This window comes from Vigna unguiculata, chromosome 8, assembly GCF_004118075.2.
Source record: "Vigna unguiculata cultivar IT97K-499-35 chromosome 8, ASM411807v1, whole genome shotgun sequence".
Taxonomy (NCBI): Eukaryota; Viridiplantae; Streptophyta; class Magnoliopsida; order Fabales; family Fabaceae; genus Vigna; species Vigna unguiculata.
Window position 1 is genome coordinate 5,992,406 of NC_040286.1, and position 26,260 is coordinate 6,018,665.

The 26,260-nt window shown below is 33.3% G+C and overlaps 1 pseudogene; it reads right to left on the reverse strand.

Annotated features, from left to right (window-relative positions):
• Window positions 1-4,981: 4,981 nt before the first annotated feature.
• Window positions 4,982-26,260, reverse strand: LOC114195558 (annotated as a pseudogene).

Consider the following 26,260-nt stretch of genomic DNA (forward strand, 5'->3'; position numbering starts at 1 on the left):
GATTATTCAATTTAAACAACTTATTAACATTTTTAAATAAATGTGATTGATTGGCTCCATTTAAATTGGTGGTTTTGTTTTGAAATAAATAATTCAAGTCAAACTTATTAATATTATATGTATTGATAATAGTATTTCTTAAAATTAAATTAGCTCTTCTTGTGGTCACATCTAAATTCTTTTATACTATTTTCTTTTAATTTTAATTTTCCTATTATGGTTTAATAATTACTTCGAGTCTTTTCTTTATTTTTTTAAGAGAAATCACATTTTTAGTTTTCATTTATTCAACTTCCTTTCTAAAAGAACAATTTAAATAAAGAAATATAATGTCTTAAATTTTAGCATAGGTAAATATCAAACAATATAGAAATTTATAAATAAGATGTAGACATTTTTTTATTAACCTAAAAAATTATTTATGTATGATAGTAAACTGAAGGGAAAAGATAAGTCCATCAAGTTCCTAAAAAACAAAATCAAATTCTTCAGGTGAATAACTAATCTATTTATGTTTTTTTGTTAAGGATTCAATTCTCCATCCCTCTTCATTTCTTAGTTTTTTTTTTCCTTAAGATAGGATAATATTCCTATAATATATATATATATATATATTATATATATATATATATGAACTTGTTCTAATTATATTCTCAAATGACATAAATTGGATGGTCAACTGTTTTAGATTCTCTCGAGTATTGATTTTCTAGTCTCATAATTGTGTATATAGTTGAGATAACTTGTGCCATACATTGATTGTGAGATAGTTTGGTACGTTTGCATATAAACATTTCTTGTTTAATCTGAGAATATGACCATATTTTTTAATATTTGAGTGTTCTGAGCTTGTGTGTAAATAGTTATAAGGGAAGCAGTTATTGTAATGAAATTGATTTTTGTCTGATTCTTTTTAATATAATTACATAAATGGTTAGAAAGGATAAAGACAATTGTTTTTATTTATGTGTTTAAAGCTACTTAGTTAAATAACCAACCCTGATATGTGTTAATCATTTGTTGTTAACCTTTTTTAAGCCTAATTGTTTCATTATTTTATCCTTAGCCTTTAGAGAGAAAAATATCTTGTTCCACACCTTACCCGAGGAGAACAAGTTAATGTTGAGTAATATAAAGGTATGAGATCATATCAGTTTGGGATAGGGTATAAACATCCTACCAGGATATGAGATTGGATAAGTTTGTTTTAGAATTGTGCAACGAAATGTTTCGTGTGTGGACAAAAACAAGAGGGGGTTGAATTGGTTTGACCAATACAAATTAATACTTTAAGGTTTTTCCCAAAATTTATCATTTAAATTATAGATTCTTTTCTTTAAAGCAACTGAAAATTAATAAAGAGAGTAAGAAAGAAAAGATGAACACAAAATATTTATACTGGTTCGGATCAAAAGACCCTACATCGAATTGTTAATATCTTGAACAATGAGATTAACTAAATCACTAAAATAAATCACAGTACAATTAGATAAGAGAACGAAAGTGGGGCTTTCAAAGCTTTTAAGAAATTTGAAAAATTGATTCAAAATGAAAAAGATTTGAAAATCAAAGTACTGAGGAGTGATCATGGGGGCAAATTTCAAAATGAATTATTTGAAAATTTTTGTGAAGAAAATGGAATTTTATATAACTTTTCTGCACATAGAACTCCTCAACAAAATGGAGTTGTAGAAAGAAAAAATAGATCATTAGAGGAACTTGCTAGAACAATGTTAAATGAATCAAATGTTCCTAAATATTTTTAAGATGATGTTGTGAGTATTGCTTATTATGTTTTGAATATAGTGCTTACTAGGTCTATCTTGAACTGACTAGTTATGAATTGCTTAAAGGTAGAAAGATTAATGTTGATCATTTAAAGATTTATGGATGTACATGTTTTGTATTAAATAATGGAAAAGAAAATTTAGGAAAATTTGACTCTAAAGCATATGAAGCCATTTTCTTGGGATATTCTCTTACTAGTAAAGCATATAAAGTCTTTAATAGGAGAACTTTAAATGTAGAAGAATCTATGCATGTTGTTTTTGATGAAATTGTAGACCTTGAGGAGAACCCTCTTGAGTCAAATGCAAGTGATAAAGAATATCTTAAGGAGGCACTTGGCGAAATATACTTAAATGAGAATTCACTCCCTCAACCTGAAGATCTTGCAAAAAGTTAGAGATCACCAAGGATTATCTTTGGACAACATCATGGGAGACATATAAAAAGAAGTAACTACTAGGAACATGACAAATTTTTGTATGAATGTAGCCTTTTGTTTCACATATTGAGCCAAAGAATGTGGAAAAAGCTCTTCAAGATGACCGATGGTGCATAGCAATGCAAGAGGAGCTAAATCAATTTGAAAGGAATGAAGTTTGGGAACAAAGAGGAAACAAAGAGGACTCACATCAAGTCATTGGAACAAAGTGGGTGTTTAATGGTTATACTCCCTACTTCTTGTTGCAAACATTATCAAGAACCAAGCTAGGCTTGTTGCAAAAGGATACAAACAAGAATAAGGTATAAATTATGATGAAATATATGCTCCGGTTGCAAGGTTAGTGGTTATACTCCCTACTTCTTGCATATACCTCTATTATGAAATTTAAATTGTATCAAATGGGTGTTAAGAGTATTTTTCTAAATGATTTTATTAAAGAAGATGTGTATGTTGAACAACCTTCTAGTTTTGAGGATTATAAGTTTCCTAATCACATCTATAAGTTAAAGAAAACACTTTATGGATTGAAACAAGCACCTAGATCTTAGTATGAAAGATTAAGCATGTTTTTGTTAGAAAATGATTTTGAGAGAGGAAAAATTGATTCAACTCTATTTATTAAAAGAGTAAGTGATCATATCTTGCTTATTCAAGTATATGTGGATGAAATAATTTTTGGATCAACTGATAATTCTTTGTGTGAAGGTTTTGCAAGTATTATGTAGGGAGAATTTGAAATGTTAATGATGAGTGAATTGACATTCTTCCTTGGACTGCAAATTAAGCAAATGGAAGGAGGAACTTTCATATCTCAATCTAAGTACTAGGAGGAAGTACTCAAGAAATTTGGAATTTGTAACGTCCTAGCTGAATATTACTTAATAAAATAAATAAATATAAATAAAGTTCAAATCATCTTATATTATTAATCCCAAAACGCAAGAAATTTAAAATTCGTCCATTGCGCTTAAATTCAAATTCATAATTTCGAATGTAATTATTACAATTCAAAAATCCAAAGCTAACGAAAGAATAAATAACACAAATACAAATGTCTTATAATATTTCCCCAGGATTGAACTCTCTCTGTCTCTAAGCATCTCCAGCATCATCTGGAAAATCATTTACTCCCGTGTGACAATAACCAGTGCGGACCTCATTTTCTCTTCACTCTTATCTTCGCGCGAGCTTCCAAGGTCACTCAGCAACTACGGCGATGACGAGGAGCTTCTAAGGTGGTTTTTGTTTCATTTTTCACTCATATTTATGTTATTTTGATGCCTTCTATAACATTTTTTTCTTGTTCTCACTGATTGTTTTTTGTGCAGCTCTGTTCTCAAGGCTCCTTAAGCTTTGTGTTTTCTCATTCTGTCTTTCATTTTAGTCATTTTGGGGTTTTCTAGAGTGTTCATATCTCAGATATTGTTCAGAACCCTTGAATGGAGATGCTAAAAAGATAAAAGTTGTTGGAAAGGGGGTGACGTATGTGTTGGCCAAAAATCCATCGTTTAAGGTACTTTTTTATTTCGTAGTAATTTTGACCAATTTTTTCATACTTTACAACTTTATTTGAGATACCTAGAGTACTTAGACATTTTTGAAACTTTTTGTGGTGTATCTTGTATTGTATATTGATTTTTCGTGGGTTTAGTGGAGAAAACATTGAGCAAAAAATTTGAAAAAACAAACCCACAAATTGACGTATGTTGTTCCTGCAACAGACGTCAATTAAAGTCTGTTACAAATACAACAGACGTTAATTGAGGTTGTTCAGAGACAATAGATGTCAATTTAACGTCACCCGCTGTGACGTAGGATCTTTAACAGACGTCACAGGTCTAAAATATCAAACGTTAAAAGTTATTTTTGTGTTAGTGATAGGTGAATTTCAAATTACTTGAACAAGAGTGAATCTTTATTAATTACAAAAGTTAGATATAATATTAAAATAAGGAATGGTAAACAATTTTTTCTTTCACTAATTATGAAATTTTTTTAAAGCTTACCAAATTATGGCCTAGTCTTTGAGTATTGATAATCTCTTTATGTTGGTTGTGCAAGAGAAAAATGTGTACATGACATTAATAGTGGTGTGAATATTAGCCAAACAAGCTTTGGAACTAAAATAAGGTCATTTGTTCAAACTTTTTGGTGCAAATATTAAAAACATGTGCAAGTGAATGATGGAGAGTTAGAATATTGTGTTCATTTAATGCTCGACAACCATCTTTGACAAACCTATAATAGTGACTCCATGTTTAACATGAGTAGAATATTCACATGCATAATATAAGTGTTGCAAAAAAAAAAAAATATCGATGGTAATGACTAAAACATAAATATGATAATTTAAAATTTTTCCATAATGATAATTTCGACGAAGTGAAAAAGAATACATCTTTACCCTTCACTAACTTAACATCATATCTTACAATGTCTAGAGTATAAGGTTAAACAATGTTAAATCTTGGACAAGTTATGCCAGTTCAATTAGTCTTTATTGTCCATACTCAAATAGTATATTTTATTATTTTATCTAAGGTTTCGTAGCACTTTACAAGGATTAATAAGAACAACTTCCACTATTAGAAAAAAAAAACATTATTTGAAAAATATTTACTTATATTACTCAAATAACTCAAATAACATGTGCAATTAAAAAGTGGTATATATAATTGTAAATACCAAAACATATTTTACATGAACAATAAATATACAATTTCACCTTAAAACACCTTCTCTTTTTCTTTCTTTTTTTTAATGCAATATGATGCACATTCCATTGTTTTTGCTGCAATCCCATAACCTTATCACATCTTGTAACCACCTTAATTGAAATCATTACTAAATGAATGAACTTGAAATTGTTTGGCTAGAGTTGATTGTTGTATCCTCTATAATCATTTCATCTGGATATAAAGCAGGCTTTGGAGGTATTTTTAAGTCTTCAATGTCTCCTTCAAGCATTTTTACTACTTTATTCATTGAGGGACGATCCTGTGGTTTCAATTGTATACACCATAGAGCCACTATGATCATCTTCTTTGCTATTTTCTTTTCCTCTTTTGTCACATCTTCAATATCTACATCTTCCTCTTCTCTAATGTGATCGTAGATCCAAAGGGGAAAGTAAAGTTGACTTGAGTGGTTTGCATAGGGATTTAGATTCTTCCTCTTGCTAGCCATCTCCATCAAAAGCATTCCAAAGCTATAAACATCAGCCTTATGAGATATTCCTCCAATATTATTATAAAATAGTTCTGGAGCCATATAACCAACCAATGGTTCCTCTTGCTGCAGTCATTGTGACGATGCTATTATCTATCGGATATAACTTTGCCAATCCAAAGTCCGAAACCTTTGGGACGAAGTTTTCATCTAGTAAAATGTTATGGGGTTTGATGTCAAAATGTAAAATTTGCATCTCACACCCATGGTGGAGATAAGCAATCCCACGAGCCACTCCAATTGATATACTATATATTTTTTCATGGCTTAAATGTGCACTTCCATCTTTTGGAAAAATAAATTTATCAAGAGATCCATTGGGCATGAACTCATATACAAGAGCACGTTTTGAACCATGAACACAAAATCCAATTAATCGTACCACATTTTGATGACATATTCTTCCAATAGTTGCAACTTCATTGATAAAATCTTGGCCATTTCCTTTTGATTTGCTTAATATTTTGATTGCCACATAAGGTCCGCTGCACAACTTTGCCTTAAAGACGGAGCCAAATCCTCCCTGGCCTAACTTTTCTTTGAAACCTCCTGCCATCTTCTTGATTTCCTTATAAGAGTATCTTATAGGTGCCAAGTTATTTTGTTCAAGGTAATTTTCAATATTTTCATATGTTGATGCATGTCTTTTCCTCCATTTACATACAAAAATCACAAATAAAAATGGCAGTCCAAGCAAAATTTTGTAAACCCATGCAATTGAGACAAGAAAGAGAATATCTGCAAAAAAAAATAAAAAATCTTATACTATAAATTGTAAGATATTTGTTAAAGTAAATTTTCATATTCAATTTACAGTTTACTCATCCATTCCCTTACTAACATCACACAAAAAGAGTAAATTTAATGTTTAGTATAAACAAATATCAAACAAATTTAGTTTTTGAGGTTGCTATTAGTAAATAGATTTATATATGATGTTAATATATACTATAAGCTAATTCAATGGTGGAAAGAAAGTTGTTTGTGTTTTCGCAAAGCAAATTTTTCTACAGTTGGTGTCCGATTATTCTCCATTCTAGGATTTCTTTCGATTGGTATCCTAAGTATATGAATGAGTTTCCATAGTTGCATAGTTCAATATAATTGCCATTGTTTAAATGTTTAAACTTTCCACCTTAATTTAGATTAGTAAATTCGTTCCATATGATCTATAAATTGGTTAAAATTTTACGTTTCTCAGTTTTTTTCAACCACTTAACCCATTCTTTCTCATTTTCTTCTTATTAAATTAAAGTCCTATGTTAAGCACCACGTATTACTTGCATAAATACGCCCTTTCCTCTCGATTGTATCAAATCCTCCAATAATGTTCTTTTTCCTTATATTTCGCTTAACCAATAAAATATAAAATAATCATTCGTATTTGACATATTTTTCATGTCCTACTACCCCAAAGTGTTCGTCATTTACTAAGGATGTTTTAACTGTGAACATTTTTTGTTCTCTTGAATGATATATATTCCCTGCTTTATTTACTTATGGGCACTAAGCTCACCATATGTCATCGTCACTTTCCAATTTATAACACATTTTTCCTGTTCATTTCCTCCAATTTTTGTTTCTCGTATGAAAACAAAATTAAAATTTTCTAAAAGTGCTATCTGCATGCCTTACCTCCTTTTCTCTTTACTCTTCCTCTTAAACTTTTAATGTTGTAACTCAGGATTTTCATGTGATAGTCACTTATATCTTATTTTCCTTTTTCATGTCTTATAACATATGTTCTTCTTTTATTATCTCATTGTTCCGTATCTAAGAATTTTTCCAATATCCTCTCCTCTGCTCCTTTAAAACCCACCCCCAATCCCTTCTCTAAATCATACAATTTATTTTTCCTCAAAATCATTATTTCTTATCTTAAGCAAGCAATTTCACATGTCTTATACCTTGATCAAAAATAGAATTTCTAAGAGAATGAAAGGTATTCCATACTTGTCTTCTTGAAAATGCAAGGGTTTTCTATAATTGTGGTATCAGTTCAATTGATCTGAATCATCTATACTCCACCCTTCATACTAAAGCCAACTTCATCATGTGGTATAACACTTTTCTAACTCCTTTTTGTAGCCACTTGTTGTAATTCTAATAAATCTTAGTATTGGTTCCGTAATTGAGGTTCTTATCCACAACCTTCCAAACTCCAGCCAATCAAACTTTGTTGTTGCTTCATCAATCTGGATCAACTTTCCCATCGACACCACTACTTTGCTTAAAACACTCCTCATTCCACACATCTACAACTATTCTCGGACACTTGATCCATGTGATTCAATGACCAAGGATATCCATTGGATTCTATAATTGTATGGAGTTTGTAAGACCAAGAAATTTAATTAATTAAATAATTAATTAATTAATAAATGTAGGTAGTGAAAGCCCTTATGATAATTAATGTTAGCTTTTATAATGTGTAATACTATTAGTTCAAGTGGTTGAGAGTACTTAGGCATGTTGAAAGGATTTGGGTTTGAGTCTAGTGTATGTCATTTGTGTGTTATTTTTAATTGTTTATTATTTTAATAATAAACTGCTTGATCATGATAAGTGATATTAAAATCTTAGATTTATAGGAATTATCATGGAAGATGAATGGGTTGAATGGTTGGACATTGTCTTAATAATTAAGTTGTTATGGGTTCGAACCTTGGATAGCATAATTTAGCCTTGACTTGTTTGTGTTTTATTTTGTTTTTTTTTTCGGGTTCTACCATGTTAGGGAAAACCTAGAAACACTAGTAGCCGTGAGAGAAACCAAAGAGGTATGGAATAATCAGTTAGAGTGCAATGAATTCACTTGTTAATGGTGTAAATTAATATTTTCGTTTTTGGTGAGTAAAGGACAATTATTAGTCCAATAATTGGGAGAGGAAGGAGTGTTAGGAAGGGGGAAGAGTGGAATTTCGTGTGGATTGTTGGAGAGAGTTCTAGAGGACACTAGAATGTGAGAAAGAAGAGTGTAGAGAGACTTTTCTGCAAATGTTAGAGAAAGACTTGGAGCTAGATCAATGGTGGTGCAAGAAGGACTCTAGGATTTCCAATTGGAGCAAGGAATACAAGGTTAGGGGAGCTGCTCTATTTGTCAGATTAAATTGTATGATTTTACGTGGTATGTTGTATGATTGGGTGACTTTTCTGCATTAAAATTCCACTGATTTTTAGTTTCTGGAAATTTCCAGAAACCGCCTGGCAAGCCTTCAAAGTCGCCAAGCGATGCATGAGCGTAACACCCATTTCTAGGTTGTTTCAGATTAACCGTCGGGCGACACGAGTGCTTCCGCTAGGCGGCACGGATAGTAGTGTGATTTCTGTGATATTTTTTTATGGACATTATGATATTTTGGGTTTTGCGAAAGTATCCTATACATGTTGAATGAGTGATCTTGTATAATCGTTGATCATTATTGTGTTTTATGATACTTGAAAGACTGAATAGGTTGCAAATCATGAAGGGTTCATGTTAGAATTTGGGGCTGAAACTATTAATATGAATTTGGGTGTTTTTAACCATGATGAAATTACAATTATATGATTGTACTAGATGAATATGCATGGGAAGAAACCAAATGGCTGTAAATTTATGCATGTAATTGAATGGAATGAGATTTGAGAATTTAGGGTTCTTCACGGGTGCGGGAAAAATCTAGGATTTTCCCAGAACTTTTTGCACCTCCTAGGGGTAATGAGTTGCCACCAGGCGATGAGTGTGGTGTTTTGTTCACGAAAAATGTTGTTTTTTGTGTTTTCGCGGAGCAGGTATCGCCAGGCGCTAGTTTCATGCCGCCAAGCGCTACCAATTTTTCTGGTCTACGCAATTTTCGTAAACTGCATTTCCCGGTTCGTTAACCGACCGATTTAGGTGAAATTTTGGAAAATGATTCACAACATGTTGTTATTCACTTTGATCGGTGGAGATTTGAATTGGATGCCTGTAGAGGGAGATATATGTCACTCATGATTGGTTGTTTGAATTCCCTAATAGTATGATTACTAATGGATGATTAAGTGTGCTCAAGTGCTGGTATAGCCTTGATTAGTGAATGTATATATATAAATATATAGATGTGTGATTGATGAGTATGCTTTTGGTAGTGCTTGTTGAGACATGTTGAATATATGAACCTATATATGTTAGCTCGAATGTATGATGTTATAAGTGTGTGAAAAAGACCACTATTGATGATATCACTATGATCGAGTGTTGCATCATCATGACGAGTTTTGGGAAAGTATGGGAACATAATAATCATACTTTAAATGTAATGGAATTGCAAGGGCATGCAGAATAAGTATATAGCTTTGATTGTGTCTTATGTGGGGTATGTGAATTTTAAGCATGCAAAGGGTTGGGAAAATGAGAAGGGGAAAATAAAGTGTGTTGGAATTGATTTAAAAGGTATATATGAATTATAAAAGAGAGGAATGTGTGCTTATACTTGAAAGATGCATATGTGTTGTGATGTTGTAATTTGGAATATATGAATGTTATGTTGATTTTTGGATGTTTGAGAATTGAATGGTTGAATGCTAGGAAATGAATTAGAGTACCTAAAACCAGTAGTGTCACATTACTGGTGTAGTGCCTAGTGGTGTAGAGTGGATCGCCAGGCGGTAGTAGGAAACAGGGATCTCTTGTGAGTTGTGGCGCCCGACGGTGATGTGGAACTGCCAGGCGGTCTGTACTGCCATTTCGCCTAGCGGCGCTTAGGTTGCGCTAGGTGATGGTGTAGTGGCAGGGTGCGTTGTGATATGTTTTGCATGGCTTGTTGTGTTGGTCCTGGTTTGGGATATGCTTGATGTTGTCATGAGCGGGTAGGTTCATGACTAGTGATGAACACGTGATGATATGAGCGGGGAGGTTCATATCCTGATACTCTCGTGTGGGGATACGAGCGGGGAGGTTCGTATGTTTTGTGCTTACACTTAAGAGATGTTGCGAGAGGAGAGGTTCGTAGCTGATGGATCACGTGTGTTGGACTACGGTCGGGGAAGTCCGTAGAGTTGGACTACAAGCGGGGAGGTTCGTAGAGTTGGACTACGAGCGAGCAGATTCGTAGAAGCATTGGAATCCCTAAGACTAGCTTGAGTATGTACCTTGTGTAGTGTAATGTGCTTTTATTGTTTTCGTTATCATGTTGTGATGTGAAACTTGGATCAGGGGATGTTGTGCCATGAGCGGGTAGGTTCATGGATGGTGGTGAACACGTGATGATATGAGCGGGGAGGTTCATATCCTATCACTCTCGTGTGGGGATACGAGCAAGGAGGTTTGTATGTTCCGTGCTTACACTTGAGAAATGTTGCGAGTGGGGAGGTTCGTACCTGATGGATCTCGTGTGTTGGACTATGGTCGGGGAAGTCCGTAGAGTTAGACTACGAGCGGGGAGGTTCGTAGAGTTGGATCACGAGCGGGCAGGTTCGTGGAAGCATTGGAATCCCTAAGACTAGCTTGAGTATGTACCTTGTGTAGCGTAGTGTGCTTTTATTGTTTTCGTTATCATGTTGTGATGTGAGACTTGGATCAAGGGATGTTGTGCCATGAACGGGTAGGTTCATGGATGGTGGTGAACACGTGATGATATGAGCGGGGAGGTTCATATCCTATTACTCTCATGTGGGGATATGAGCAAGATAGGTTCGTATGTTCCATGCTCACACTTGAGAGATGCTGCGTGCGGGGAGGTACGTAGCTGATGGATCACGTGTGTTGGACTACGGGCGGGTAGGTCCGTAGAACAGGACTACGAGCGAGGAGGTTTGTAGAGTAGGACTACGAGCGGGAAGGTTTGTAGAGGCAGGACCACGAGCGGGGAGATTTGTGTGATTATCATAAACCCTAAATCCGAAGATAACTATTTGTGTGTTGTGAAGGTTGAAAAGCCTTGGGGATTAAGGTCTTGGCCAAGAATTAACTAGAATAAATTAGATGGGTGTATCTTGATTTTTATTAACCTATATGTTAACTGTTTATGAGCTCACCCTATCTGCTTGTGTTTAGTGATGATCGTGTGATGCGATACACGGGAGCAGATGATGTTGCAGTGGTGCTGGTGAAGCATAACATCGGAGAGAGGGTTAGCTGGGAAAAGCTTTTACTGGAGTTTTATCATTATTATTTTTATGAACTTTGTAAACAGTGTTTTACTGATTTTTGAATTTGGATACTGTATTGGAGTTTCATAAATTATGGATTTTTGAATAACTTCCGATTAATAAATGTTTTAAAATTTCCTGTGTTTTTGGGAAGCGAAGTATAATAAATGAGGTTTTCATCATATTTCTTAATTTTATTACTTAAATTAGTAATATCCGACCGGGATGTTACAGAGTCGAGAAAGTAACTTGATCATTATTGTTCCTCTATGATAATGACATGTAGGCTATCTTCTTCCACTCATTTCATTAGTACCATGCTAGATTTCCCATGGACCTCAACCTTATGATTTTGGCGTCTTTTAGTAGGATGATCTCATGTGTGTGTTGTGTATTGAATGAATTAAACAATCTTCCCAGCCAACTTTGATTTTGTTGGAATAAACTTAAATGGGTAGTTTTAATGGGTAGTTAGTGTCTCAAGAGTTTATTATGTTGTTAATGGTCGTAAGTGTCGTGTTTCGCAATAACTAGCATATTTGAATGGAGGAAGATGAAAAGTCAAAATTGAGTCTATAAAGTTTAGGTATAGTGTTTAATTTAGTAAAACAAGTGTATGATAAATATTTGAATAGAAAGACTTGTTGTCAACAAATTAGTATCAAAGTTTGAGAGCTTGAGTGTCTCAGTGTTTGACAAGTTTGAGTGAGAAGGTCAACCTTACAAATAGTGTCTTTGTCCAAATTGACAAAAGTAGTAAACTATGATAATTGGAGTCTCTAGTTGAAGGCTTTTCTCGGTTCCCAAGACAATTGGGAGGTGGTTGAGGATGGTTTTGCAGAACCAAAAAGCATCATTGGCTTTACGAATGCCCAAAATAATGCGTTAAAAGTAGTGCATACGAAGGACAAGGCAGTCTTGTACGTATTGTACCAAGTTGTTGACGAGTCAAACTTTGAGAAGAGATAGCAAGTGCAAAGTCTTCAAAAAAAAAGCATGAGACTTCAAATACTCAAGGGTGAGTTAGAGAGTATTAAAATGAAGGAGACAAAAGGAGTTTTCGAGTACATAACTCGGATTGAAACCATGGTGAACCAACTCAACAAAAATGGAGAGATGTTGCTCGCGAGCTGACTTGTGAAGAAGATTTTGAGGTCGTTGACCGACAATTTTGAGAATAGATATATGCAATTGAGGAGTCAAAGGACATGTCAAGGCTACTGGCTGAAGACCTTATTTGTTCTCTTGAGGCGCACAAGCAGTGGAAGAAGAAGAAGAAGAAGAAGAAGAATGTGGAGTCAATCGATCAAATACTCCAAATGAAGGTGTTAATTAAAGATGAGAATTAAAGATGAGAAAAATTATAATACTCAAGGCAAGACGAGATCGAAGAAGTGGAAGAAATGGTCGTGGAGGCAAGTCTTGGAAGATGAAGAAAAGGAGCAATTTGACTAACAAAGAGGACAAGGTTCGTGAAGAGAAGGTCGGTCAAGCAACTCAAATGTTGAGAACTTTAAGTGTGGCAAATATGAACATTATGTAAAAGAATCGAAGAAGTAGAAGAAATGGTCGTGGAGGTAAGTCTTGGTCAAGATGAAGAAAAGGAGCAATTTGACTAACAAAGAGGACAAGGTTCATGAAGAGAAGGTTGGTCAAGCAACTCAAATGTTGAGAACTTTAAGTGTGGCAAATATGAACATTATGTAAAAGAATGCTACACAAAAAATGTTATAGAAGGGAACAAACAAACAACTTTCTCATAGAAGATGTTGAAGAGGAAGAGGTGTTATTGATGATGACATGTAGCTCGGGTGCCGAGAAAAGCAACTGAGCAACTCGGTAAGACATCCGAGTAGCTTGGATAACTTAGTGGGATGTCTAATAGACTTGAATAACTCAATGAGGTGTTTGGATAACTCAGACAAATCAATGGGGGCATCTTGACATCTAAACAACCTAGATAACTCAATGGGGCTTCTTGACAATTGGATAATTTGATGTGGTATCCTGAAACGGTGCAGGAAATCACATGTTCGAAGACGAGTTTGTCATCCAAAGGTTATAGATTATAAAAGGTAATTTGCAACAAAGAAATGAAAAGAAGGTTAAAGGCAATGAAATTTTACAAGCAAGTCTAGAGAAAAGAAAACAGGATTTGTATAAGCAACATTTGGAACTCGAACAAGATGTTTCAAGATTACAAAAAGAGTTGCAAATTGAGAAGGGTCTTATGATTGCACTGAAAGTGCAATATGAGAAGTGAAACTTATAATGAATGAGGAGATTGGTGTGAAGTGGGCGTAGAAATTGTCCAATCTCTCAAAAGGAGTTCGACCTATGGACATGAATCCGATTAATAACAAGCTAATAACCACCGAGATAGCAAAGAACCCGGTTAATCATGAAAGGAGCAAGCACATTGATGTGTGTTTTCACTTCATTTAATAACAAGTAAAGGAAGGTAAAGAGGATTCAATGCTCGTTATAAGTTAGGATGAAGGATAAAAGGAACACTTAAGTTTACGAGGGAGTTTTGTTGAAAGTAGCTTTAATTGGTAGTTAATGTTTTAGGAGTTTTTGTCTATTTTTTTAGTTGTGGAGTGCAAAGGTCATGACTTTATTGTGTTGTTAATGGTCATTAGTGTGTCATGTTTTGTAATAATTAGTAGACTTGAATGCTTGAAGATGGAAATCCAAATTAAGTCTATAAAAGTCTATAAAGTTCAGGCTATAATGTTAGATTTAATGCAACAAGTGAATGACAATTATTTGTATAGAAAAACTCATCGTTAACAAATTCAATCATAATACCTCCACCTTGTATTTGGATGAAGCATCTCAACAATGCTGAGAAATTGAAATGCATTTAATTGAATTGCTTGTAATTAAATTCCATTCATTTATTTTATAACTTGTTTGGATAAAAGAACTTAAAATACCTTACATTTAATTTTCTTGTTTGGATAAAACAATTGAATTTCTTGTGAGATAAACTTTCATTTTAACAATATTTATTTTAGGTTTAATTATATTTTGAGTTCACGATAAATTTGGAAACGGGCTCGACGACTCAAATAGGTCAGGCCGACCCGATGACCAAGCCGGGTTGGTTCGATCTGACAACCCAAACGGGTCGGACCGACCGAGAAACCAAGACAGGCTAAGCCAACCCGACAATCCAGACAGGCCTGACCAACATGATGGCTCATACGGGTCGGTCGTGCATGTTAATCTCGTACACCTGACTGACTTGTCTGGGTCGTTGGCCCGGCTTGGCCCCACTAGGTCATTGGGTCCGCTCAACCTATCTGGGTCATCGAGCTTGTTTATGTATCCAGTTTGATGACCTAGCCAGGTGAGCCAACCCAATGACACAGACTGGTCGGACGACCCATATTGGTCGTTGAGTCGATCTGGCTCGTACAAATCATTGGGCTTGCTTGACACGTCTGGGTCGCCGGGCTTGTTCGACAGCTCTAGGTTGTCCGGCCCACCTGGCCCGTAAGGGTCGTTAGGCCTACCCGATCTATTTGGGTCATCGAGCCCGCCTGATTCGTCTTAATCGTCGAGCCCATCTGACCCGTCTTGGTCGTCGAGCCCGTCCGATACATTTGGGTCGTTGGGCTTGTTTGGGTTGTTGGACTTGCCTCACCCATTTATGTCCTCGAGCCAACCTAGTTCGTCTAGGTCGTCGGACATGCCCAATACATCTAGGTCGTCAAACCCGCTCGACTCATGTGGGTCGTCGAGCCTGCCCGACCTATTTTGGTTGTCGGACCTGCTGGACCCGTTTGTGTTGTCAGGCCAACTTGGTCCATCTGGGTTGTCGAGCCCGCTCGTCTAACTCGATGAGCCCACTTGGCCCGTTTGGGTTTTAGCCATGTGGTCTTCTTTAATGTGCGGATTTTTGGCCTTGTGGGCTTTTTTGGTCCTAGCCCTCATGGGTCATTGCTAAGCCTTGTAGACTGGGCCAAATTAACAACTCTACCAAAGAGTCTTGAGTGTGAGGTTGAGTGAGAAGAATTTCAAAATTTACATATTTAGGGGGTATTTGAATATTTACTAATTTAGCTAATTAAAATAATTCAAAAAAATATTTTTCATTTTAAATGTTTTTTAATTTCTTTATCCAAACAAAACATTTCATACAAAGAAATCAAAATTCTCCAAACAAATGAATTACTTCATTAAAATACTCTATCCAAATACACCACCAAAGTTTTTGTTATAATATCTAGCCATGTGGAGTCTCTCGTTTCCTCTTCTCTCTTGTTTCTTTATTTCCATCTTGTGTTTTTGTCAATTTTCGTTCCCCCTAAAACTTAAATATAGGGTATCTCTTTAGTTTCGTGTATCGTCACTTTCCCAAGGTCACCTTGAACTTCCCTTTTATAAGAGCTTGCTTACTGAATTGAGGTCATTTTTTTAGTCTTACTACCTTTCTCCCATACCTTATAATGCTTACTTTCATTCTTGTCCCCTATGTAGATACCATTAAGTTCCACAACCACCCGTTTCGAGTTCTTGCATCCTTAAAAACCTAACAAATCCAAATCGTTAACCCTATCAATATTTGTTACATGCAGAGAATATTGTTGGGAAGTCTCACACCATCTCCTCCATGTCTTTGGGTGAAACTAAATGTCTCTTGGTCAACTTTATACAATGTCAATTGGTTTTGGTTTTAAGATGAAATCTAAAATGGTATTTTTAGAACCTATATAGCCTAGTTTGAGAGGCATCAATGGAAGGGGAGAGATAGAATATTTATAAACTTATACCAATTGACCACAGAACATTTATTGATTTTCTTAGCATATTCTATAATCCAAGAGTTATAAAAGTAGACAAGTAAATGATTTTAGTTTTAGAAGAGTTGCATGTTCCAACCAACACATTTCACTTTCATAAGTGTAACGATTGTTTGTAACTTAAACACATGAAATGTGTATGTTATCATGAGTTTTCTTTTAAGTTATTGGACTACCTCCTTTATTTAAGGAAGTACTCAAATATTTTCCTTAATTTCGAGGAACTATCATGTGTTAATATAGTTTAGGAGTTAATGAGATAGTAAAATTTGAAGAGTTAATTGTACGTTAGTGTCACTTGTCTTTCAAATTTGTATTTTCTTCTTCCTGAGTCGAGTTCCATACATGTATAAGGATGTCTCTCCTACTTGTAAAATCAATTTTGAATATTGAATGTAGTTCTTCTTGTGAGTTCACCTTTTAGAATCTTAAAAATTGTCTGATTTGTTTGAGACTTGGAATTAACTACGTATGAAATGAATCCTAAAAAATTTAGGTGTCCATCATAGTATATAACCTGTTTTGTCAGTGGTTTATAATTTACTTCCAAGTTTAATTATGAAGAAAAAAATAATTTTATTTCTGGTTATTTTTGACAGGGTTATGATAAAGGAAAATTATACAATTTATTTAAAACAAAAAACTCTTTTTTAAACAACAATTTTAATACAAATCGTTGTCATTTTTCCAATTATAATAAGGTTGTTTTGGCATAACTTGTCGTCATTTTTTCAAATATATTAAATATGTTTTTTCTTAATTTAATTTATAATGATGGCGTTTGAAATCCATCGTTATATTTTTAAATAAGTGACGGTTTTGAGCACCGTCTTTGTTTATGTTAACTTTTTGAATGAGGAAATCAATGAGTATCCAATCATCATAATACAAAGTTGTTTTAACCTTTTATATATATATATATATATATATATATATATATATATATATATATATATATATATATATATATATATATATATATATATATATATATATATATATATATATTTCTACGTGCATATGTATATATTCTCATTCGCATGTATATAGTGGTATTTTATGACAAGGTTAAATGTAAGGCCTATTTAAAATCTTTTAACTTTTCTGCCCTAAAGTTAGTGGGTTGCCCTTGTAAGTGGGCCTAAGGCCGGCCCAACGTATAAAATCCTTAGGTCTGCCCTAATTCCACTCTCACTCTCACTCTCGCAGAAACGCAGCAGCCGTCACCTTTCCCTTTCGCGCTAGAGCTCTGCTAGGGTTTGGGGACCACCGTGAGCACGCCAGTTCGAACCCGTTTCCCCTTCTTACGTAAGTACTCCTTCTGTTAGTGTCTGTTTTCCCCACTGTTACTCTAGTAACTAATGTTTTCGCTGTTGGTCATGGTTTCCAGCTCTGGGAGTCACCTCTTGAGGACTGTGTTCCGTTGTTTAGGGTCAAGCTCGTGTCGGGTCTTTTGCTAGCTTATTCCCAGGTAAGGGAAGCTAGAACCCTCTTTGTCCGGTGTATTGATGGTAGTTTTGATGGTATTCTGTGATTTTTGTGAAAATATGTGACTGAGTGTATGGCGTGATCTGTGTTATTGTTTGGGGTATGAACTGTGTTGATTGTTGTGAGGAACAGTGGCGAGGTCTGTTAAACTCGCCCAAGCGAGCCTGCCTCGCCTAGGCGAGATTAAGGGGCTCGCCTATGTATTTTGGCACGAAGGGTCGCCCAGGCGACCCACTATGTTTTGAGCGAGCGAGCATCTCGCCCAGGCGAGAGGGGTCTCGCCTAAGCGAGATCTCGCGGGTGCTTCTGCTCCATGTTTCGAGCCCTCGCCTAGGCGAAGGGGGCTCGCCTGAGCGAGACTGTCTCGCCTGAGCGAGACCCTCCAGCCTGAGCGAGATGCTGGGCGAGACAGTGCAATGTGAGATGGATTTCTTGGCTTTGTATGGATAATGCATGCTTGATTTTGAGTATTGTGATAAAGGTTTGATATGAATGAGTATGATTGAGAGATACAAGTCATGAATTGTGAATAATGGGTTGACATGAGTTTCGCATGAGATTGTAATGAAATGATTAGTATGAAAGAGGCATGATAATGATATGATGGGGAAATCCTTGGTACATGGATAGCTTATGATGAGATGAAATAGGTTGGGCCTGGAACATGAAAGGCGTTGGCTTTAAAGGTTGGTACAATTAACGTATACGTGCATGGTGAATATTATTTTGGCTGCGGGATTTTGTTTTGTATGCGTCAGTGCATAATTCCTTGGGGTCTCTAGGTGAGGCTTTCAGGGTCGCGCTTCAGTGGTCGGGACGTAATTCCATGACCCCTGTTAGTGGGTGTCCATGGTGGTGCCCCATCTGTATAACTAGGTAAGGATTCAAGGTAAGGACTGCATCCTGACACTCTAAGGAGCCAGTTAGTCTCACTTAGAGCGGACTGACTCCTGTGGTGAGAGTAGCAGGAGGCCTGTAATTCATTAAGGGCTAACCTTGTGGTGAGGGAGATTTGATTCATCGTAACACTTGTAACACATAGCTCGGAGATGAGCGGCTCAGGGTCGAACAGAGATATCCACCACAAGTGCAAGCGTCCGCTGAGTCCGACTAAGTTATACGTATCCGGATGAGTCGAGTCGAGTCGTAGTGTATTGATTGAAGAGTCTTAACATGATTGGATGTGATATTGATATTGGATGGCGAAAGTATGTTTAATTGTATGACAAAGATGTTGATTTGCTCTAGCTTACCCTTTCTTGTTGGTTGCCTTGTATGTCGTGTTTCTATCTTCGCGATGATCATCAATCTATTGATGGGAGCAGACGTGAGGGATCGTCATGGTCATCAGGGAGGAGGCGACTCTACAGCTTAGTGTTCTTGGGATATCTTGAGGGCCATGGCCTATGTATTCGTCAATCTTTATATGCTAGTGTTCCAGTAGACTTTAGTGTTACTCTTTTATCTCTTGTGGCATCGTGGTGTGGCTTATTTTGTAAGGTCTTACGTTTAAACTCCAGAATTGCGCTGTTATATTATAATTAGGTGACGTTTCCTTTAATTACACTCATTAATTAATTGGGGCGTTACATTAAATACGTTGTTGATATCTTAATTTCAGTAAAAACAAAATTTGGAATTAGTCTCTTCTTGAAATTTTAGTCTAATTTAATTTTTCAACTTTAAAAATACATAAATTTAGTTTTTTTAACCAAATTTTGTTAAGTTTATTTGACATTTTAAATGTGTTTCATGATAAATTATTAGCTAATATTGAAATAAATATGTGTCAAATGGTGCAAACAACTAAAAGACTACCATGAAACACTCTTTAAATAATAAATAAATTTAACAAAATTTTTAAATTCACACATTTTTAAAGTTAAAAAATTAAATTGATCCAAAATTTTGAATTAATTTCAATTTTTTAGTAAAAATGAAAAGACAAAAACATATTTAACATTTATTATATGGTTAATAATACGTATATTTATTGAGTTAATAAATCATAGGCATATGATGTTGTAAAATATTAAATTAATTATTATTATTATTGTTAAAGTATATAATTAAAGCAATGGTAAAATAAGATGATAAAGTTATTACCTCTTCTTGCAAAGAATTCTGGGTTTTCCAGCAGTTCTAATAGGTCACCAAGAAAAGAAGGAAAATATCAATTTCAGAATCCTGTTGATCTCAATAACCAGACAAAAAAGAGATACTATTTGCATTTGAAGATTTCATAAAGGTTGTGTTGGACTAGTATAAATCACACTCTTTATCCCTATATTCATGAGGAAATTATGATAATATCTAAAAGCTATTACGGGGTTAAAGTAAAACATCCAGTTACATAGTCAATTTGAATAAAGATAATTTAATTTCTACACCTGTTACGAAATTATTTGTTAAAATTATAGAACTAAAAAAATATTCATCTATATTAATTGAATACATTTTCATAGAAGCATATTCTTTTTAATAAATTAATATTAGTAATCAGACGTGTGTGGTGATGTTTTATTACATAGTTAATGAATTTTTTTTAAAATAAATAAATAAATAAATAAATATATATATATATATATATATATATATATAGAGAGAGAGAGAGAGAGAGAGAGCATAAAAGATACAAACCCACAACATTATGTGATGAGAAACATTTTTTTGTAATGAAAAATAAATTTTCGTAATGAACTTTTCTTATAAATATGTGTGATAAATTTTGTGATAAAAACTAAAATACAAAAGTTGTCATAAAACTGCGTTAATGTGTTAAATATATATATATATATATATATATATATATATATATATATATATATATATATATATATATTATTTTTGATAGATTCAGAATTTTAAGTCAGTGGGACAATAAAAAATAATGAATATATTTTTATTTTTTATTTTTTATAACTATGTTTATTTAAAAAAATTAAAAATCAAAGATAAATTATTAAAATGTAATTTAATATTAAAAAATATAATAATTAAAAAGAAAATATATCGTTACAAATAAAATAATATTATAAAAAATACATATTAATTAATTTTTTCTTTTGTTCTCATAAAAATTACTATACGAAAAAGTAATAAAATAAAAAGATATGAAACTAATATTTTTAAGTGATACAAGAATGAGGTTTTTTTCTTTCTCACAATAAAACAAAAAAGCCATAAATAAATAAATAAATAAACCATAAGTAAATCAAGAAATAAAAAAAAAGTAAAAAATATCAGGTTTTTCTTTATATTTAATTTATATTTGATTATTTATTAACATTAAATAATATGTTTTATAAAAAAGTTAAAAAAATATTAATTTAATTCTTATATATTCTCATTATCAATTTTTTAAGTTTGGAGCCTCTACATTTTAGGACTTCTACAAGAACCGCCATGGAAAGTGATGTTATGTTGTTATTGATTTGATTATGTTGCATATACATCAAAAGTTGTTGTAATTTTGAATAAAAAAAATATGAAAAGAAATGGGCACGAAAAAACTTCTAAGTGAAAAATTAAATACTCATACAAATTTATAACTTTGTTTAAAACAAAATAAAAAGAAAATCAAAAGGGAACGATATCTCTCGTTTAAAGTGACTTCATTCAAGGTGAAACATTTGATACACATAATCAAAATATGTTTAAACATGGACGGATCTTAGTGTTAACCCGTCCAATTTTCTTTATATATATATATATATATATATATATATATATATATATATATATATATATATATATATATATATTTGTATATAATTTAAATTAATCTTTTAAAGTTTTAATATATTGTATAAAATTATATATAATTTAAATTACTTTTTAAAATTTTAATATTTTATATATATATATATATATATATATATATATGATGTTCAAAACATTTTTATATATTTATATAAAGATGTGTCATTTTGTTTAAATATGATAATTGTGCTTAAGCAAACCATAGCTACGCTTAAACAAAAATAATTTTATGTTTTTTTTTAATTTTCTCTTTAAAAATTATTATTTTTTTGAATTGTATTAAAATTGGTTTAATCTATTATATATATATATATATATATATATATATATATATATAATATTAAGTAAATTCTATTAGTGTCCACTAAATTTACTCTGTTAGATTCTGATAACGTTTTTTATACTAATATAAATATTTATTTAAAAAATCAACTAAAATTTCATATTTTTTAAATTAAAAAAAGTTTTTTTGTATAGTGTTGGCTTAACCTATTTTAATATTATGTTTTATATAGTAGTGAATGTTTCTGCTATTGATGGTAGTAAATAATGGTCATTTGGCCTCGGCCAATTCTTATTACTATCATGCACAAAATTAAAGCATAGGGAAACTAAGATGATATAAAATCTCACCTGCTACCAAGAATTCCAGCACTTGACGTATTGTACCGTAAAGTGAAACTGAATATGAAATGAAGGAAAATATACACCAATTTCAGAATTCGCATAATCTCAATAGCTATAGAAAAAAACTATTTGCATATTTTCATAAATGTTATAGATTTTTTCTTTTTTTTAAACGGAGTAAGTGTTTAATTTAATGCATAAATTCTCATAAATACCTATAAAATACGAAAGATAACAAGTAATTATTTTTCCTCTATTGAAAACACATGCATTATGTGGATGTGTTTTTACTTTTTTAAAGATAATAAAATATAATAAAATTTTTATTATTATGAAAATCCCATTATCCCTTCCCCTTATACTCTCTTCTGTCTGCTACCCATGTCACAGAACAACACACTCCACCCTCATTACAATTCCCTCTCATTGTTTTCACTGCCCTTCTCTCTAATAAAAGCTTGAAACTTCCATTCTGATCAATCCTCCATTTCTATTACAGTAATTGAACCTGGAACCAGAACAGGAATCCCTCCCCCAGTTGAGTCATCTTCTCCTCCAAGTAAGTCAAATTCGGTTTCCTCAATTTTCTTCAATTTTTGGAATTTCTGGAGCTCAATACTTACCAAAATCGAATTAGGGTCCTATCCTCACTCTGAGTTTATGAATTTCAGACCCTTAGGTTTTGAAATTGAGGTGCCCCTTTGTTGATAGAGTTCTTACTTGTGGTAGTTCTAAAAGGTAAGGGAAGCTAACTGTATTTCTTCTTATTCAAATCCGTGAACCATGTTTGATGAGTTTGATTGAAGCATTGTGTGCTAAATTGATGTTTGAAACGCATGTGTGATTGCTTGATTGATTTTTGCCATGGATTCAGTGCTCTTGCATGTGGGAACAGTAGAGTAATCTGGTATTTTCGCCAAGGCGAGTGGTTCTCGCCCAAGCGAAAACACCAAAAAACCCACCCCTGTTCCTGTGCGAAGTCTCGCCTAGGCGAGTTGAGGTCGCTTAAGCGAGAGACACTCTTGTCTAAGCGAACCAGCTTAGCCGGAGTGAGAGTTCGCCCAGTTTTTAATTTTTGCCACTGTTAAAGCTTCGCTTAGGCGAGACTGACTCGCTTAGAGATGGCCTCTCGCCTGGGCTAGATTGTCTACCTTGAGCGAGAGCCACTATAGTGGAGTGTTTAAGGTTCTGTTTTAAATGGTGAAATTATATGTTCTAATGTGATCTTGTACAATTAGTCTTTTATATGCTTGGAATGTCATTATTAATGTATTGAGTGGTGAAATTGGATGAATATGAATTATGAGGAGTTGTGGTTGGAATATAATTTCAGGGGAAATTCAGATGAGCTTGTTAGTGTGTGTAAGGACGTGAGAAATCTGTATTGGTCGATATCCTGAAACTCCAATAATCATTCACGCTCAGATAGAGCAGAATGGATTATGTCGTGAGGAGTAGCAAGAGGTCCTAGTCTTTGAACTTGATCAAGTCCTAGACGCGAAGGAGACTTACCCTGGGAACGGTCGGGTGATAACCCCTTGTGTCCAAACTCTGCAGAGTTTGGGAATCGTTACAGGTGCAAGCCATCAAGAGCTCCAATGTCTTTTACATAATCTGGATATTGAGTCTAGAGTCATGTATATTATATTGTGTTATGGAAGCTTAACTGTTTATGGCGAATGTGATAAGTTCTAATTGATACTCAATATTAAACTGCATGAATTTTCTTATTCAAGTTAGCTTACCCTTCTTGTTTATGTGTGTTTTCCTTGTGTGCTCTCTTTTGCAATGATCACCTACTGTTAGTGTGAGCAGAGCCGAATCCAGATGAAGACACCTCTCTTCTGAGCAGGAGTTGATCTTTTGCTTGGATGTCCCGTGGTAATTTTTGGGTTAGATGCTATAGGATCTTGAGATGTATAGTTTAGCCCTTTTTCTTGTATACCTATACTTGCTATAGGAGAGATTTATATGGTTATTTTGGATGACTGTACCAGCTATATATATTTATATATGACAGTTATTTCCTACTATCTGCTTTGCTTGATCATAATATAATGCTTTATTTGGTAGTGTGAAAACTATTAAATGGGATGTTATGATTATTGTTACTATAATAATTATAAAATTAAATACGACTAATTTTTATATATTTTGTAAATAAATTTTATTTATTTTATATATTTTTTTAATTAAAAAAATAATTAAGTTTAAAAAACGGTAAAATTAAAAAATGATTAAAATTAAAAAAAAATCACTTAAATAGTAAAATTTGATAAAATAATTATTTTAATTTAAAAATCGTTGTTTAAAAGATAAAATTAGAAAATAAATTAGACATTAAAGTTAAATTCTTTTCATTCTTTTTATATATAGGCATTGGTTGAATTATTAGAATGATGTTTTGTCAACAGTAACATATGTAAATGAAAACTATAATATGTTTGAAACTCTGTTTTGAAAAAATCTTAAAAATTGGTCAATACATGAAATATGAATGTACTAATCAATTACAGAAATTAAAAATGAAAATAAATTACGCTTTAACTAATTAAAAAAAATAATTTAACATGAAAATTAGACAAAATTAAACGATGGTTATTATAAGGTGAGATGAATGGTTTAAGCTAGGAGATATAATAAATTTGGAAGTTAAGAGGAAACACACCATTTAAAATTGTTCAAAGTTATGATCACAAGAAATTCATATGCCGCGGTACAAGTTACTAGCTAATTCTTTACATTTATTCCCTCTATATCCTACATTGAATATAGAATTTGTTCATAAATATTTAAATAATAATAATAATAAACAGAATACTTCAGAAAGGTTTTATTAAAATAATTTTGCTGTTCTACTAAATGCTTTATTTTAATTGAAATAAAAATAATAATTAAATTGAAGACAGATTAGAAAGAGAAATGTAATTTATATTTCATAATACAAGAAGTTCAGTTAATTTAAATTTTTGTGGGAGATTTATATGACTACAGTCCATCACATCACTCTGAGTGGGAGAACTTCTGGGACAATTTAATTTAAATAGAAATGATTAAAGCTAAATTTTTAAGCACATATACATTATTTATTATCAATTTGTATAAATCAAAAACTGGTAGGTATTGATAAAACTACTCAATGTATATTACTTTCTCATTTAAAATAAATTTAGTTGAGATCTAACTTACTTGTTTCAAATTTTCCGCAATCAAGTTTCTGGCTCGCAGAGTCGAAATAGCAGAATCCATCTGGACAAGGATGATTCTGGCAGGCGAGGTTTATCCAAGAAATCTCAAATCCATAGGCCAAGCTACTGTGCATGGAAGTGTAGGAATGGTTATTGAAAGTCCTCAAAGATGTTGGAGCAACAAGCTTTATGTCACACCCAACTTCCAAGTCCTCTGCTTTTAGGTCACCAACAACAGCATATGCATAGCCCTTTGAGTCCCACTTCACGCATTCTTCTGTTTTCACATACTTCCCATTCTCTCTCACTGTATGCTTACAATTCACAAACACTATATGCTCGAAACTCAGAGATCCCCAATTTTCATATGAACTTGTAATGGCTTGGTATGGATCCGAAGAGTAAGTGTAAGTGTAAGTATCAGAGAAATTGGAGCGAGAGAGGGAGCGGAGAGGAAGAGAGGAGCAGTTATGAAGTTGAAGCGCAGGATCGACCACTCTCACGGTGTAGTTGTTGTAGTCTATTGCCTGAACATGGTATTTTGCAGAGTGCAGATACAACACCGTAACATTATTCTCACAACCAAACTCATAACTTTTATTACCGCACTTCTCTGGGTGGCCTTGTAATCGAAATGGATAAGTGATGTTGGTGATTTTGCCACACGAAGAAGGGGGACAGAGGTGTTGTTCTTGGTCGTCCTTGGTAGCACAGATATGGTGGACTTGAAGTAGCACTAGCAGGACAAATGCCCTCTCTCTCCACATCGTGTCCAAACTCTTTCTCATTCAATTCAAGTTAGATATTAATATTTA